This window comes from Oncorhynchus keta, unplaced genomic scaffold, assembly GCF_023373465.1.
Source record: "Oncorhynchus keta strain PuntledgeMale-10-30-2019 unplaced genomic scaffold, Oket_V2 Un_contig_1268_pilon_pilon, whole genome shotgun sequence".
NCBI lineage: Eukaryota > Metazoa > Chordata > Actinopteri > Salmoniformes > Salmonidae > Oncorhynchus > Oncorhynchus keta.
This window is the reverse complement of record NW_026277961.1, coordinates 1-15,254: the sequence shown is the minus strand read 5'-3', so window position 1 is coordinate 15,254 and position 15,254 is coordinate 1. Positions and strand designations below refer to the sequence as shown.

Here is a 15,254-nt window from a genome sequence, read left to right as displayed (position 1 = left end):
GTTCCAAGATGGCGTAGCAGTAACTCGTCCTGTTGTATCGTCTCTCTGTAAATATCGTCTCTTTTTCGTTTTAGATATTTTAGATATTTTTTTCTTCGCATATCTTTAAAAACATTTTTGCTAAACCTAAGCTTCCAAATACTCTTCTGCAACCCGCCAATGTAGCTACTTTTCCTAAAGTAGTTATATTTACTTCGAAACCGAAACCGGAACCCTTCAACTGAAGCTAGCCAGCTATGCTAGCGGTCTTCAGCTAACCTTTAGCCTCGGAAAGCTCTCGCCAGTTCGAACAACGCGACGCTAACCAGAGCATAACGGACCTATTTATTTTTATTTTTACCCCGGATTCCCACCACAAACGGAACATTCTTCAGCGGGATCTTCACAACTAGCTATCGAGCTAAACAGCAACCCTGGTTGATTACTCCTGGCTAGCGTTTCCACCCACGTAGCTTGAAGCTAGCCCGGCCAGAGCTCCTAGCATACTCCTGGGCTACAATACCTGACTACGACCGGTCTCGATGTCACCGCATGAAGAGGAATAAACAGACTCACCCCATCGCAACGTCCTCCAAAGGCTAACTCTCTAGCCCTCGCTATCTCCTGCTTGCTAACTCGGCATGCTAATGTCACGGTGCTGACTTTTGCCCAATGCCTGCAGCAAAAGCCTCTACCCCGTCCTCTGGCTAGGCAGAGTACTTTGGGACTTTAGTTACTTGGTGTAACAAGGGCCTTGCCGTGCGGCCCTACCAACCCTTCTATTTATTCGTAATGGCCCTTCGCGTGAGTTGGGTTTGTTCCTTCGTTCACGTTGTCACTCCCTTATTGTCCGGTCTAGTATGAGGCCTTGGATAGATATACTCCTATTTAAATATTATTAAGCGTTATGGGTTCCTCCTATATTTCCTTACCCTCAAGTTATCTTTACCTATGTATATATCAATACCTAATAACAACTCCTAGTAGTTATTATGCTCGTCAGCTAGTAGTCACTCGGAAACTAGTATTGGTATATGTTTTGACTTCCTTAAAAATATATTATTGTCCACACAATGAAATATTCTTTAGTGCAATCACTTTAACCTATAACCAGGGTCACTTTCTGTTCAGTGAGAGTGTCAAAGGCGTTTGCTCTCCAGATCGTTAATCTGGCCTAGTTGTCAAAGTTTCAAGCTTTTATTAAGTCACTCTGTTTTTTGTCTTATACACATCATTACAATTCAATGGTTATACAGTTTCTCAATACAACAATAATGCTCAATCAATCCTTAATGCTTTAAGCTATGCCAGATAATATTGCAAAACTTTTAAATGCGTTAACACTTCTAACAATATTGACTAAATAGCGAAAATAGTTCAATTACCTTAAATGCTCAGCCCCTTGGTCACTTTCCCGTAATTGGTATTCTTACAGCTATGACGCTAGATTCCGAATTCCAGTATCTCTATACACTTCCAACTCTGTGTATGGACTCAATATATTGTAACTGGTACTTGGCTGTTTTTCCTTGAATTGCTAGTCACCTCTGGTTTCTGGTGTCAAAAATGCGAACGCCCGCTTTGTCTATGTGATCAAGAGGTGTTTTAGACCTCTGTTTTTCGGAGACTCAGTCGGGTTCACAAGATTCAGCCAGCTTCTTCAGAGTATGACCCAATAAGTACTTAAGCACAATTATCCGGTTCCCAAAATATTGTTTTACTCTATCAAAAAGCGTATAGTGCAATAGTAAATTTACCTATGATGATCCTCCATATGAAGTCTGTCTCACATGTTAACGAGGATCATGCTGTCTTATGATCTCTGTTCTCTTTATATATCTTTTTTAAAGGGGAAGTTCCCACTGGGGCTGTAGACCTACGTAATCTTAGGCCTGTGTGTTAAACGGAAGCTTCCTATTATTACCCTTTAAGGTCATGCACTACTGACTCTCACATTGCTGCTTCCGTGTTACTGTTGGCTGATTCCACTCAATCATACCAGCTGGTTGTTTCTACCACTGGAGGTGGCGTAGGTGGTATGTCAAGCGTCAGCTGGGAGAAGTCTATGATAGGTATCTCCTCTGCTTCTCCCTGTTGTCCAGTTTCTGCAGGTGCGGTCCGTGGTTCCATGAGGTCCCGTGAATGCCCTGTGTTGTTGTACCCATTGCTTGATGGAGTGGGCAGATTCTTTTCATCTCTTGTCACACTAACTGCTAGCTTGTTTAGCTTGTTTAGCCCAGAACACACCCAAGAACCTCCAGAAGCTAACCAGCTAGCTACAAGCTATTTAGCTACCAGCTAGCTAGCTACAAGCTACTTAGTCATTATTCGTTTTCTTAACCTGGATAACACTCGCCAGCCCCGTGCCCCTGGACTCTGATCACTTGGCTACATAGCTGGACTGTCCATTAATCACGGTACTCGATTCTGCTTGTTTGTTTTATCTGTCGGCCCGTTGCCTAGTCAATGCCATTTTACCTGCTGTTGTTATGCTAGCAGATTAGCTGTTGTCTCACCCACTGTTTTAGCTAGCTTTCCCAATTCAACACCTGTGATTACTGTATGCCTCGCTGTATGTCTCTCATATGTCAATATGCCTTGCATACTGTTGCTCAGGTTAGTTATCATTGTTTTAGTTCACTATGGAGCCCCTAGTCCTATTCCTCACACCCCTGATACCTCCTTTGTCCCTCCTCCAACATATGCAGTGACCTCACCCATTACCACCAGCATGTCCAGAGATAAAACCTCTCTCATCATCACCCAGTGCCTGGGCTTACCTCCGCCATACCCGCACCCCAGCATACCCCTGTCTGCGCATTATGCCCTAAATATATTCTACCATGCCCAGAAACCTGCTCCTCTAATTCTCTGTCCCCAACGCTCTAGGCGACCAGTTTTGATAGCCCTTAGCCGCACCCTCATACTACTCCTTCTCTGTTCCGCGGGTGATGTGGAGGTAAACCCTGGCCCTGCATGTCCCCAGGCACCCTCATTTGTTGACTGAGAGAGGGCAGAGAGCATTAGAGAGAGGGGCAGAGAGCATGGGGAGCAGAGAGAGACAGCAGATAACGAGAGCAGAAAGAGAGCAGAGAGAGAGAGCAGAGAGCAGAGAAAAGGAGAGAGCAGAGAGCAGAGAGTGTGTATGAGAGAGAGAAGAGAGCAGAGCACACAGAAAGAGCAGGGAAAAGAGAGAGAGCAGAGAAAAGCGAGAGAGCAGAGAGCAGAACACACAGAGAGAGCAGAGAGCAGGGAAGAGAGAGAGCAGAGAGAGAGCAGAGAGCAGAGAAAAGCGAGAGAGCAGAGCACACAGAGAGAGCAGAGAGCAGGGAAGAGAGAGAGAGCAGAGAGAGAGCAGAGAGTTGAGAGAGCAGAAAGCAGGCAGAGAGAGAGAGAGAGAGAGAGAGAGGGAGAGAGAGCACAAAGAGAGAGAGAGCACAAAGGGCAGAGAGAGATGAAAACAGAGAGAGCAGAGAACAGAGAGAGAAGAGAGAGAGAGCAGAGAGAACAGAGAGAAGAGAGAGCAGAGGCGGGGGCGGCAGCGTAGCCTAGTGGTTAGAGCGTTGGACTAGTAACCGGAAGGTTGCGAGTTCAAACCCCGAGCTGACAAGGTACAAATCTGTCGTTCTGCCCCTGAACAGGCAGTTAACTCGCTGTTCCCAGGCCGTCATTGAAAATAAGAATTTGTTCTTAACTGACTTGCCTGGTTAAATAAAGGTAAAAAATAAAAAATTAAAAAAATTTAAAAAAAAAAAGTAGAGGGAGTGAGAGAGCAGAGAACAGAGAGAAGAGAGCAGAGAACAGAGAGAAGAGAGCAGAGAACAGAGAGAAGAGAGCAGAGAACAGAGAGAAGAGAGCAGAGAACAGAGAGAAGAGAGCAGAGAACAGAGAGAAGAGAGCAGAGAACAGAGAGAGCAGAGAACAGAGAGAAGAGAGAGCAGAGAGAGTGGGAGCAGAGAGAGACAGCAGATAATGAGAGCAGAAAGAGAGAGAGTAGAGAGAGCAGAGAAAAGCGAGAGAGCAGAGAAAGCAAATAGAGAGGCCAGAGGGAGAGAGAAGAGAGCAGAGAGCAGAGGGAGAGAGAAGAGAGCAGAGAGCAGAGGGAGAGAGAAGAGAGCAGAGAGAGAGAGCCGAGAGCAGAGAGAGAGCAGAGAGAGAGAGCCGAGAGCAGAGAGAGAGCAGAGTGAAAGAGAAGAGAACAGAGAGAGAGAGCAGAGAGAGCAGAGGGAGAGAGATAGCTGAGAGAGAGCGAGCAGAGAGCAGGCTGAGAGAGCAGAGAGAGAGAGAGCAGAGGGCAGAGAGAGGGCAGAGAGAAGAGAGCAGAGAACAGAGAGAGCAGAGAACAGAGAGAAGAGAGCAGAGAACAGAGAGAAGAGCAGAGAACAGAGAGAAGAGAGCAGAGAACAGAGAGAAGAGAGCAGAGAACAGAGAGAAGAGAGCAGAGAACAGAGAGAGCAGAGAACAGAGAGAAGAGAGAGCAGAGAGAGGGGAGCAGAGAGAGACAGCAGATAATGAGAGCAGAAAAGAGAGAGAGTAGAGAGAGCAGAGAAAAGCGAGAGAGCAGAGAAAGCAAATAGAGAGGCCAGAGGGAGAGAGAAGAGAGCAGAGAGCAGAGGGAGAGAGAAGAGAGCAGAGAGCAGAGGGAGAGAGAAGAGAGCAGAGAGAGAGAGCCGAGAGCAGAGAGAGAGCAGAGAGAGAGAGCCGAGCAGAGAGAGAGCAGAGTGAAAGAGAAGAGAACAGAGAGAGAGAGCAGAGAGAGCAGAGGGAGAGAGATAGCTGAGAGAGAGCGAGCAGAGAGCAGGCTGAGAGAGCAGAGAGAGAGAGAGCAGAGGGCAGAGAGAGGGCAGAGAGAAGAGAGCAGAGAACAGAGAGAGCAGAGAACAGAGAGAAGAGAGAGCAGAGAGAGAGGGAGCAGAGAGAGACAGCAGATAATGAGAGCAGAAAGAGAGAGAGCAGAGAGAGCAGAGAAAAGCGAGAGAGCAGAGAAAGCAAATAGAGAGGCCAGAGGGAGAGAGAAGAGAGCAGAGAGCAGAGGGAGAGAGAAGAGAGCAGAGGGAGAGAGAAGAGAGCAGAGAGCAGAGGGAGAGAGAAGAGAGCAGAGAGAGAGAGCCGAGAGCAGAGAGAGCAGAGAGCAGGCTGAGAGAGCAGAGAGAGCAGAGAGAGTGAGAAGAGAGAGAGAGCAGAGAGGGCAGAGAGAGGGCAGAGAAATAGAGAGAGCAGAGAGGAAGAGCAGAGAGCAGAGAGAGCAGATAAAATAGAGAGCAGCAGAGCAGAGAGCAGAGGGAGCAGAGGGAGAGAGAGAGCAGAGAACAGAGAGACGAGAGATAGCAGAGAACAGAGAGAGCAAAGGGAGAAAGAGAGAGAGAGCAAAGAGAGAGCAGAGAGAGCAGAGAACAGAAATAGCAGAGAACAAAGAGAGCAGAAAACAGAGAGAAGAGGGAGCAGAGAGAGAGCAGAAAACAGAGAGACGAGGGGGCAGAGAGAGGGCAGAGAGAGAGCAGAGAGAGAGAGAGAGAGAGAGCAGAAAACAGAGAGAGCAGAGGGAGAGAGAGAGCAGAGAACAGAGAGGGCAGAGAACAGAGAGACGAGAGATAGCAGAGAACAGAGAGAGCAAAGGAGAGCAGAGAGAGCAGAGAACAGAGAGACGAGAGATAGCAGAGAACAGAGAGAGCAAAGAGAGAGCAGAGAGAGCAGAGAACAGAAATAGCAGAGAACAAAGAGAGCAGAAAAAGAGAGAAGAGGGAGCAGAGAGAGCAGAAAACAGAGAGACGAGGGGCAGAGAGAGAGCAGAGGGCAGAGAGAGAGCAGCAGAGCAGAGAGAGCAGAGAGAGAGCAGAGAGAGAGAGAAAGAGAGAGCAGAAAACAGAGAGAGCAGAGGGAGAGAGAGAGCAGAGAACAGAGAGGGCAGAGAACAGAGAGAAGAGAGAGCAGAGAGCATAGAGAGAGGGAGCAGAGAGAGACAGCAGATAACGAGAGCAGAAAGAGAGCAGAGAGAGAGCAGAGAGCAGAGAAAAGCGAGAGAGCAGAGAGCAGAGAGTGTGTATGAGAGAGAGAAGAGAGCAGAGCACACAGAAAGAGCAGGGAAAAGAGAGAGAGCAGAGAGCAGAGAAAAAGCGAGAGAGCAGAGAGCAGAACACACAGAGAGAGCAGAGAGCAGGGAAGAGAGAGAGCAGAGAGAGAGCAGAAAGCAGAGAAAAGCGAGAGAGCAGAGCACACAGAGAGAGCAGAGAGAGAGCAGAGTGAAAGAGAAGAGAACAGAGAGAGAGAGCAGAGAGAGAGAGCAGAGGGAGAGAGATAGCTGAGAGAGAGCGAGCAGAGAGCAGGCTGAGAGAGCAGAGATAGCTGAGAGAGAGCGAGCAGAGAGCAGGCTGAGAGAGCAGAGAGAGCAGAGAGAGTGAGAAGAGAGAGAGAGCAGAGAGGGCAGAGAGAGGGGAGAGAAAGAGAGAGAGCAGAGAGAGAGAGCAGAGGAGAGAGATAGCTGAGAGAGAGAGCGAGCAGAGAGCAGGCTGAGAGAGCAGAGATAGCTGAGAGAGAGCGAGCAGAGAGCAGGCTGAGAAAGAGAGAGAGCAGAGAGGAAGAGCAGAGAGCAGAGAGAGCAGATAAAATAGAGAGCAGCAGAGCAGAGAGCAGAGGGAGAGAGAGAGCAGAGAACAGAGAGACGAGAGACAGCAGAGAACATAGAGAGCAAAGGGAGAAAGAGAGAGCAGAGAACAGAGAGAGAGCAGAGAAAGAAGAAGGAGTGAGAGAGCAGAGAGCAGAGAGAGCAGAGAGAGCAGAGAGAGAGCAGAGAACGGAGAGAGAGAGCAGAGAGAGAGCAGAGGGAGAAAGAGAGAGAGAGAGAGGAGCATAGACAGAGAGAGCAGAGAGAGAGCAGAGAGAGAGCAGAGAACAGAGAGAGAGAGAGAGCAGAGAGAGAGCAGAGAGAGCAGAGAGAGAGCAGAGAACGGAGAGAGAGAGAGCAGAGAGAGAGCAGAGGGAGAAACAGAGAGAGAGGGAGCATAGAGCAGAGAGAGCAGAGAGAGAACAGAGGGAGAGAGAGAGCAGAGAGAGCAGATAAAATAGAGAGCAGCAGAGCAGAGAGCAGAGGGAGGAGGAGAGAGAGAGAGAGCAGAGAACAGAGAGACGAGAGATAGAGAACAGAGAGAGCAAAGGGAGAAAGAGAGAGAGCAGAGAACAGAGAGAGAGCAGAGAGAGCAGAAGGAGTGAGAGAGCAGAGAACAGAGAGAGCAGAGAGAGCAGAGAGAGAGAGCAGAGAGAGAGCAGAGGGCAGAGAGAGAGAGCAGAGAGAGCAGAGAGAGCAGAGAGCAGAGAGAGAGCAGATAACGGAGAGAGAGAGCAGAGAGAGAGCAGAGGGAGAAAGAGAGAGAGAGAGAGGAACATAGAGCAGAGAGAGCAGAGAGAGCAGAGAGAGAGCAGAGAGAGAGCAGAGAGAGAGCAGAGAACAGAGAGAGAGAGAGAGAGAGCAGAGAGAGCAGAGAGAGAGCAGAGAGAGAGAGAGCAGAGAGAGAGCAGAGGGAGAGAGAGATAGCAGAGAATAGATAGAATAGAGAGAGTGAGCAGAGAGCAGGCTGAGAAAGCAAAGAGAGAGTGAGAGAGCAAAGAGTGAGAGCAGAGAGGGCAGAGAGAAAGACCAGAGAGAGAGAGCAGAGAAAAGAGAGAGCACAGAGAGCAGAAAGAGAGCAGAGAGCAGGCTGAGAGAGAAGAGAGAGCAGAGAGTGGGCAGAAAGAGAGCAGAGAAAAGAGAGAGCAGAGCAGAGAGAGCAGAGAACAGAGAGAAAATAGTGAGAGAGCAGAGAGGGAGAGAGCAGAGGGAGAGAACAGAGAGGGCAGAGAGAGAGAGGGCAGAGAGAGCTGAGAGCAGAGAGACAGATCAGGAGAGCAGAGGGCAGAGAGAAACCAGAGAGATCAGAGGAAGTGGGAGAGCAGAGAAAAGAGAAAAAAGAGCAGAGAGAGGGAGCAGAGAGAGAGGGAGCAGAGAGAGGGAGCAGAGAGAGAAAGAGCAGAGAGAGCAGAGAGATACTCTCTTCTGCATCACAACATTATGTTGCTATAGTGACCCTGCATCACAACACTACGTTGCTATAGTAACCCTGCATCACAACACTACGTTGCTATAGTGACCCTGCATCACAACACTCTGTTGCTATAGTAACCCTGCATTACAACACTCTGTTGTACTAATTGTACAATTTGTTTAATTCTATTCCACATGTTTAATTGTTTTGTATTTCATTTCATTTTTGTTTCATGTTTCAACCAGTCGCAGGTTAACATCAACCTGACAGAGGAAACGTAAAATCAATAAACAAACTGTTTTCACAATTAACAGGCTTTTCTTGTTTCAAGTCTGTTTTATTATGAAAAGTACAATATATCCTTGTTTTCTTGTACAACTATGGAGCGTATGTCCAGATATAATTATATATAATTGTATAATTAGTTTTTCAACATAAAATACATGTTATTGTAAGAGGTCCTGGTCACAATTATAGGAAGACGCTGTGACGGCCCTGAATTTTTCTGGAACCGTCTCAGTGCAGCTCCTTCCAATAGGGCGCTTTCCCTTTAATTCCCAATTAAATAGCCAGCATCAGCTGCACGAAAGTTGTGATGGAGACGTGCATGAGTATGTGTTCAACCCTCAGTTCCGAAGCTTCTCTATTCCGTTTGTTTTGTTGCCGTTAAACGTGTGTTTTGTAGCCTAAGAGAATTTACCCAGGATCGGATCCACTCTTTGCGTCCCTGGACTACACCTCTCCGTTCTTCGTGGCCTTTCTCCGCTGGAGATCTATTGGCGGATTGGATTGTCTGACTGACCGACTGACTACCACCTTTTGTATACGGTATTTCATTTGTTTGGATGTGATGTATACTGTGATTTATGTAGTTAGTTGTAGTTGAGGACTTAATTAAGAGTTGATCCGCTTTAAAGTTCTGTGGTAAAGTAATTGTTATATTGATTGTATGTTTAATACTGGGTTTACGCTACACGGAATGAACGGACAAACATTGCGTGACAAAAGTCACTTGAGTTCACTGAACTGGGCTGGACTCTTTTAGGCCCGAGGTACAGGACATTTCTGGAGGAACCAGAACTCATTGTGATATTATTATATATATATATATATATATGTGTGTGTGTAATCATTGTTGTTTGCTAATACAACCCACGCAACAGAATATAGTTGTTTTTGAAGTTCTTTCCAATGTTTTAAGGGTTTATGAAAAGTTTATTTCCATCCTGACTTTTACATAAGTCCTTTGTATTGGTGTAGACTTGACGGACCAGATGGGACTCATTCCCACCCAAACTAAAAGGAGAAACCAATGTTTTCTCTGGTAGGCACAACCTACCTGGCACCCCTATAAATAAAAACCTCAAGTCAAAACCGTTACAACACACACACACTGGACACACACACACACACATTGGACACACACACATACTGGATACACACATGTGCGTCTTCCTATAATTGTGACCCAGGACCTCTTACAATAACATGTATTTTATGTTGAATAACAAATTGTACAATTACATACAATTATATATGGACCTACGCTTCATAGTTGTACAAGTATACAAGGATATATTGTACTTTTATAATAAAACTTAATTGAAACAAGAAAAGGCCTGTTAATTGTGAAAACAGTTTGTTTATTGATTTTACGTTTCCTCTGTCAGGTTGATGTTAACCTGCGACTGGTTGAAACATGAAACAAATATGAAATCAAATACAAAACAATTAAATATGTGTAATGCAGGGTTACTATAGCAACAGAGCGTTGTGATGCAGGGTTACTATAGCAACATAGTGTTGTGATGCAGGTTCACTATAGCAACATAGTGTTGTGATGCAGGGTCAATATAGCAACATAGTGTTGTGATGCAGGGTCACTATAGCAACATAGTGTTGTGATGCAGGTTCACTATAGCAACATAGTGTTGTGATGCAGGGTTACTATAGCAACATAGTGTTGTGATGCAGGGTTACTATAGCAACATAGTGTTGTGATGCAGGTTCACTATAGCAACATAGTGTTGTGATGCAGGTTCACTATAGCAACATAGTGTTGTGATGCAGGTTCACTATAGCAACATAGTGTTGTGATGCAGGGTTACTATAGCAACATAGTGTTGTAATGCAGGGTCACTACAGCAACATAGTGTTGTGATGCAGGGTCACTATAGCAACAGTGTTGTGATGCAGGGTCACTATAGCAACATAGTGTTGTGATGCAGGGTCACTATAGCAACATAGTGTTGTGATGCAGGGTCACTATAGCAACAGAGTGTTGTGATGCAGGGTCACTATAGCAACAGAGTGTTGTGATGCAGGGTCACTATAGCAACATAGTGTTGTGATGCAGGGTCACTATAGCAACATAGTGTTGTGATGCAGGTTCACTATAGCAACAGTGTTGTGATGCAGGGTTACTATAGCAACATAGTGTTGTGATGCAGGGTCACTATAGCAACAGAGTGTTGTGATGCAGGGTCACTATAGCAACAGAGTGTTGTGATGCAGGGTCACTATAGCAACATAGTGTTGTAATGCAGGGTTACTATAGCAACATAGTGTTGTGATGCAGGGTTACTATAGCAACATAGTGTTGTGATGCAGGGTTACTATAGCAACATAGTGTTGTGATGCAGGGTCACTATAGCAACATAGTGTTGTGATGCAGGGTTACTATAGCAACATAGTGTTGTGATGCAGGGTTACTATAGCAACATAGTGTTGTAATGCAGGGTTACTATAGCAACATAGTGTTGTGATGCAGGGTTACTATAGCAACATAGTGTTGTGATGCAGGGTCACTATAGCAACATAGTGTTGTAATGCAGGGTTACTATAGCAACATAGTGTTGTGATGCAGGGTTACTATAGTAACATAGTGTTGTGATGCAGGGTTACTATAGCAACATAGTGTTGTAATGCAGGGTTACTATAGCAACATAGTGTTGTAATGCAGGGTCACTACAGCAACATAGTGTTGTAATGCAGGGTTACTATAGTAACATAGTGTTGTGATGCAGGGTCACTATAGCAACATAGTGTTGTAATGCAGGGTTACTATAGCAACATAGTGTTGTAATGCAGGGTCACTACAGCAACATAGTGTTGTAATGCAGGGTTACTATAGTAACATAGTGTTGTGATGCAGGGTTACTATAGTAACATAGTGTTGTAATGCAGGGTCACTACAGCAACATATTGTTGTAATGCAGGGTCACTATAGCAACATAGTGTTGTAATGCAGGGTCACTATAGCAACATAGTGTTGTAATGCAGGGTTACTATAGCAACATAGTGTTGTGATGCAGGGTCACTACAGCAACATAGTGTTGTGATGCAGGGTTACTATATAGCAACATAGTGTTGTAATGCAGGGTCACTACAGCAACATAGTGTTGTAATGCAGGGTCACTATAGTAACATAGTGTTGTAATGCAGGGTTACTATAGCAACATAGTGTTGTAATGCAGGGTCACTATAGCAACATAGTGTTGTAATGCAGGGTTACTATAGTAACATAGTTGTTGTGATGCAGGGTCACTATAGCAACATAGTGTTGTAATGCAGGGTTACTATAGTAACATAGTGTTGTGATGCAGGGTTACTATAGCAACATAGTGTTGTAATGCAGGGTCACTATAGCAACATAGTGTTGTAATGCAGGGTCACTATAGCAACATAGTGTTGTAATGCAGGGTCCTATAGCAACATAGTGTTGTGATGCAGGGTCACTACAGCAACATAGTGTTGTGATGCAGGGTTACTATAGCAACATAGTGTTGTAATGCAGGGTCACTACAGCAACATAGTGTTGTAATGCAGGGTTACTATAGTAACATAGTGTTGTAATGCAGGGTTACTATAGCAACATAGTGTTGTAATGCAGGGTCACTATAGCAACATAGTGTTGTAATGCAGGGTTACTATAGTAACATAGTGTTGTGATGCAGGGTCACTATAGCAACATAGTGTTGTAATGCAGGGTTACTATAGCAACATAGTGTTGTAATGCAGGGTCACTACAGCAACATAGTGTTGTAATGCAGGGTTACTATAGTAACATAGTGTTGTGATGCAGGGTCACTATAGCAACATAGTGTTGTAATGCAGGGTTACTATAGCAACATAGTGTTGTAATGCAGGGTCACTATAGCAACATAGTGTTGTAATGCAGGGTTACTATAGTAACATAGTGTTGTGATGCAGGGTCACTATAGCAACATAGTGTTGTGATGCAGGGTTACTATAGCAACATAGTGTTGTGATGCAGGGTCACTATAGCAACATAGTGTTGTGATGCAGGGTCACTATAGTAACATAGTGTTGTAATGCAGGGTCACTATAGTAACATAGTGTTGTGATGCAGGGTCACTATAGCAACATAGTGTTGTAATGCAGGGTCACTATAGTAACATAGTGTTGTGATGCAGGGTCACTATAGCAACATAGTGTTGTAATGCAGGGTCACTATAGTAACATAGTGTTGTAATGCAGGGTCACTATAGTAACATAGTGTTGTGATGCAGGGTCACTATAGCAACATAGTGGTGTGATGCAGGGTCACTATAGCAACATAGTGTTGTGATGCAGGGTCACTATAGCAACAGAGTGTTGTAATGCAGGGTCACTATAGTAACATAGTGTTGTGATGCAGGGTCACTATAGCAACAAAGTGTTGTAATGCAGGGTTACTATAGCAACATAGTGTTGTGATGCAGGGTCACTATAGCAACAGAGTTATATTTGCTCTCTGCTCTCTTCTCTCTGTTCTCTGCTCTCTCTCTGTCCTCTCACTCTCTCTTTGCTTTCTCAGCCTGCCTCTGCCTGCTCTCTCTCTGCTCCCTCTCTCTGCTCTCTCTCTGCCCTCTCTGCTCTCTCTTCTCTCTATTCTCTGTTCTCTCACTTCCTCTGATCTCTCTGCTCTCTCTCTGCTTTCTCTCTCTCCTCTGCTCTCCCTGATCTGTCTCTCTGCTCTCAGCTCTCTGCCCTCTCTCTCTCTGCTCCCTCTCTCTGCCCTCTCTGCTCTCTCTCTCTCTGCTCTCTCTCTCTCCCTCTGCTCTCTCTGCTCTGCTGCTCTCTATTTTATCTGCTCTTCCTCTGCTCTCTCTCTCTCTGCCCTCTCTCTGCCCTCTAAGCTCTCTCTCTCTCTCTCACTCTCTCTGCTCTCCGCCTCTCTCTGCTCTCTCAGCCTGCTCTCTGCTCACACTCTCTGCTCTCTCTCTTTTCTCCTCTCCCTATTTGGTCTCTTGTCTCTCCCTCTGCCCTCTCTATTTGCTCTCTGCTCTCCTCACTTTTCTCTGCGCTCTCTGCTCTCTCTCTGCTCTCTCTCTTCTGCTCTCATTATCTGCTGTCTCTCTCTGCTCCCTCTCTCTCTGCTCTTCTTCTCTTTCTCTCTGTTCTCTGCTCTCTCTGCTCTCTTCTCTGTTCTCTGCTCCGTGCTCTCTCTCTGCTCTCTTTCTGCTCTCATTATCTGCTGTCTCTCTCTGCTCCCTCTCTCTCTGCTCTCTCTCTCTATGTTCTCTGCTCTGTTCTCTGCTCTCTGCCTCTGCTCTGTTTTCTTCTCTCCCTGCCCTTTGTTCTCTGCTCTCTGCTCTGCTGCCTCTCTACCCGCTCTCTCACTCTCTATTATCTCTGCTCTCTCTGCTCTTCTTGATCTATCTCTCTCTAATGCTCTCTGCCCTCTCTCAGCCTTCTTCTCTCTGCTCTCGCTCTGCCTCTCAGCCTGATTTCTGCCTGCTCTCTGCTCTCTCTCTTTTCCCCACTCTCTTCCTCTCTCTCACACACACTCTATGCTCTCTTGCTTTTCTCTGCTCTGTTATCTGCTGCCCTCTCTGCTCCCTCTCTATGCTCTCTGCTCTCCTCTGTTCTCTGCCTCTCTGTTCTCTGTTCTCTGCTCTCTCACTTCTCTGCTTTCTCTGCTCTCTCTTCTCTGTTCTCTGTTCTCTCTGCTCTTCTTCCTGCTCTCTCTCTGTCCCTCTGCTCTCTGCCTCACTCACTCTTTCTCTGCTCTCTGTGTGCTCTGCCTCTATCTCTCTCACACATACTCTCTGCCTCTCTTCTCTCTTCCCACACTCTCTGCTCTCTCTCTCCCACACTCTCTGCCTCTCTCTCTCCCACACTCTGCTCTCTCTCTCTCCCACACTCTCTGCTCTCTCTCTCCCACACTTTTCTCTGCTCTCTCTCTCCCACATTATCTCTGCCTCTCTCCCACACTCCCTGCTCTCTCTCTCCCACTACTCTGCTCTCTCTCTCCCACACTCTCTGCCTCTCTCTCCCACACTACTCTGCCTCTCTCTCCACACTCTCTGCCTCTCTCCCACACTCTCTGCTCTCTCTCTCCCACACTCTCCGCCTCTCCCCACTCTCTGCCTCTCTCTCCCACACTCTGCTCCCTCTCTCCCACACTCTGCTCCCCTCTCTCTCCCACACTCTGATCCCTCTCTCTCCCACACTCTGATCCCTCTCTCTCCCACACTCTGATCCCTCCTCTCCCACACTCTGCGCCTCTCTCTCCCACACTTGCGCTCTCTCTCCCACATTGCGCTCTCTCTCCCACATTTGCGCTCTCTCCCACCTCTGCTCTCTCTCCCACACTTCTGCCTCTCTCCCACACTTCTGCTCTCTATCTCTCACTTTCTCTATCTTAACACTGGTGCAGTTTGGACAATCACCACTTGATGAGAGAGAGAGAGAGAGAGAGATATACACACACACACAGAGAGAGAGAGAGAGAGATATACACACAGAGAGAGAGAGAGAGAGAGAGAGATATACACACACACAGAGAGAGAGAGAGAGAGATATACACACACACAGAGAGAGAGAGAGAGAGAGATATACACACACAGAGAGAGAGAGAGAGAGATATACACACACACAGAGAGAGAGAGAGAGAGAGAGAGATATACACACAGAGAGAGAGAGCGATATACACACACAGAGAGAGAGAGAGAGAGATATACACACACAGAGAGAGAGAGAGAGATATACACACACAGAGAGAGAGAGAGAGCGATATACACAGAGAGAGAGAGAGAGAGAGATATATATATATATACACAGAGAGAGAGAGAGAGAGAGAGATATATACACAGAGAGAGAGAGAGAGAGAGAGAGAGAGAGAGAGAGAGAGAGAGAGAGATATACACAGAGAGAGAGAGATACACAGAGAGAGAGATATACACAGAGAGAGAGATATACACAGAGAGAGATACAGAGAGAGAGATATACAGAGAGAGAGAGAGAGAGATATAC

At 46.2% G+C, this 15,254-nt stretch overlaps 1 long non-coding RNA gene across 2 annotated transcripts; it reads left to right on the top strand.

Annotated features, from left to right (window-relative positions):
* The first annotated feature begins 9,852 nt into the window (after nucleotides 1-9,852).
* On the top strand, nucleotides 9,853-10,974 carry LOC127918007 (uncharacterized). 2 transcript variants are annotated; one of them, XR_008098312.1, is made up of 3 exons: nucleotides 9,853-9,904; nucleotides 10,191-10,382; nucleotides 10,445-10,974. It is a non-coding gene; the product is annotated as an uncharacterized LOC127918007 (long non-coding RNA). The 2 variants fall into 2 exon arrangements; XR_008098311.1 differs by having other exon boundaries at nucleotides 10,161-10,382.
* Nucleotides 10,975-15,254: the final 4,280 nt, after the last annotated feature.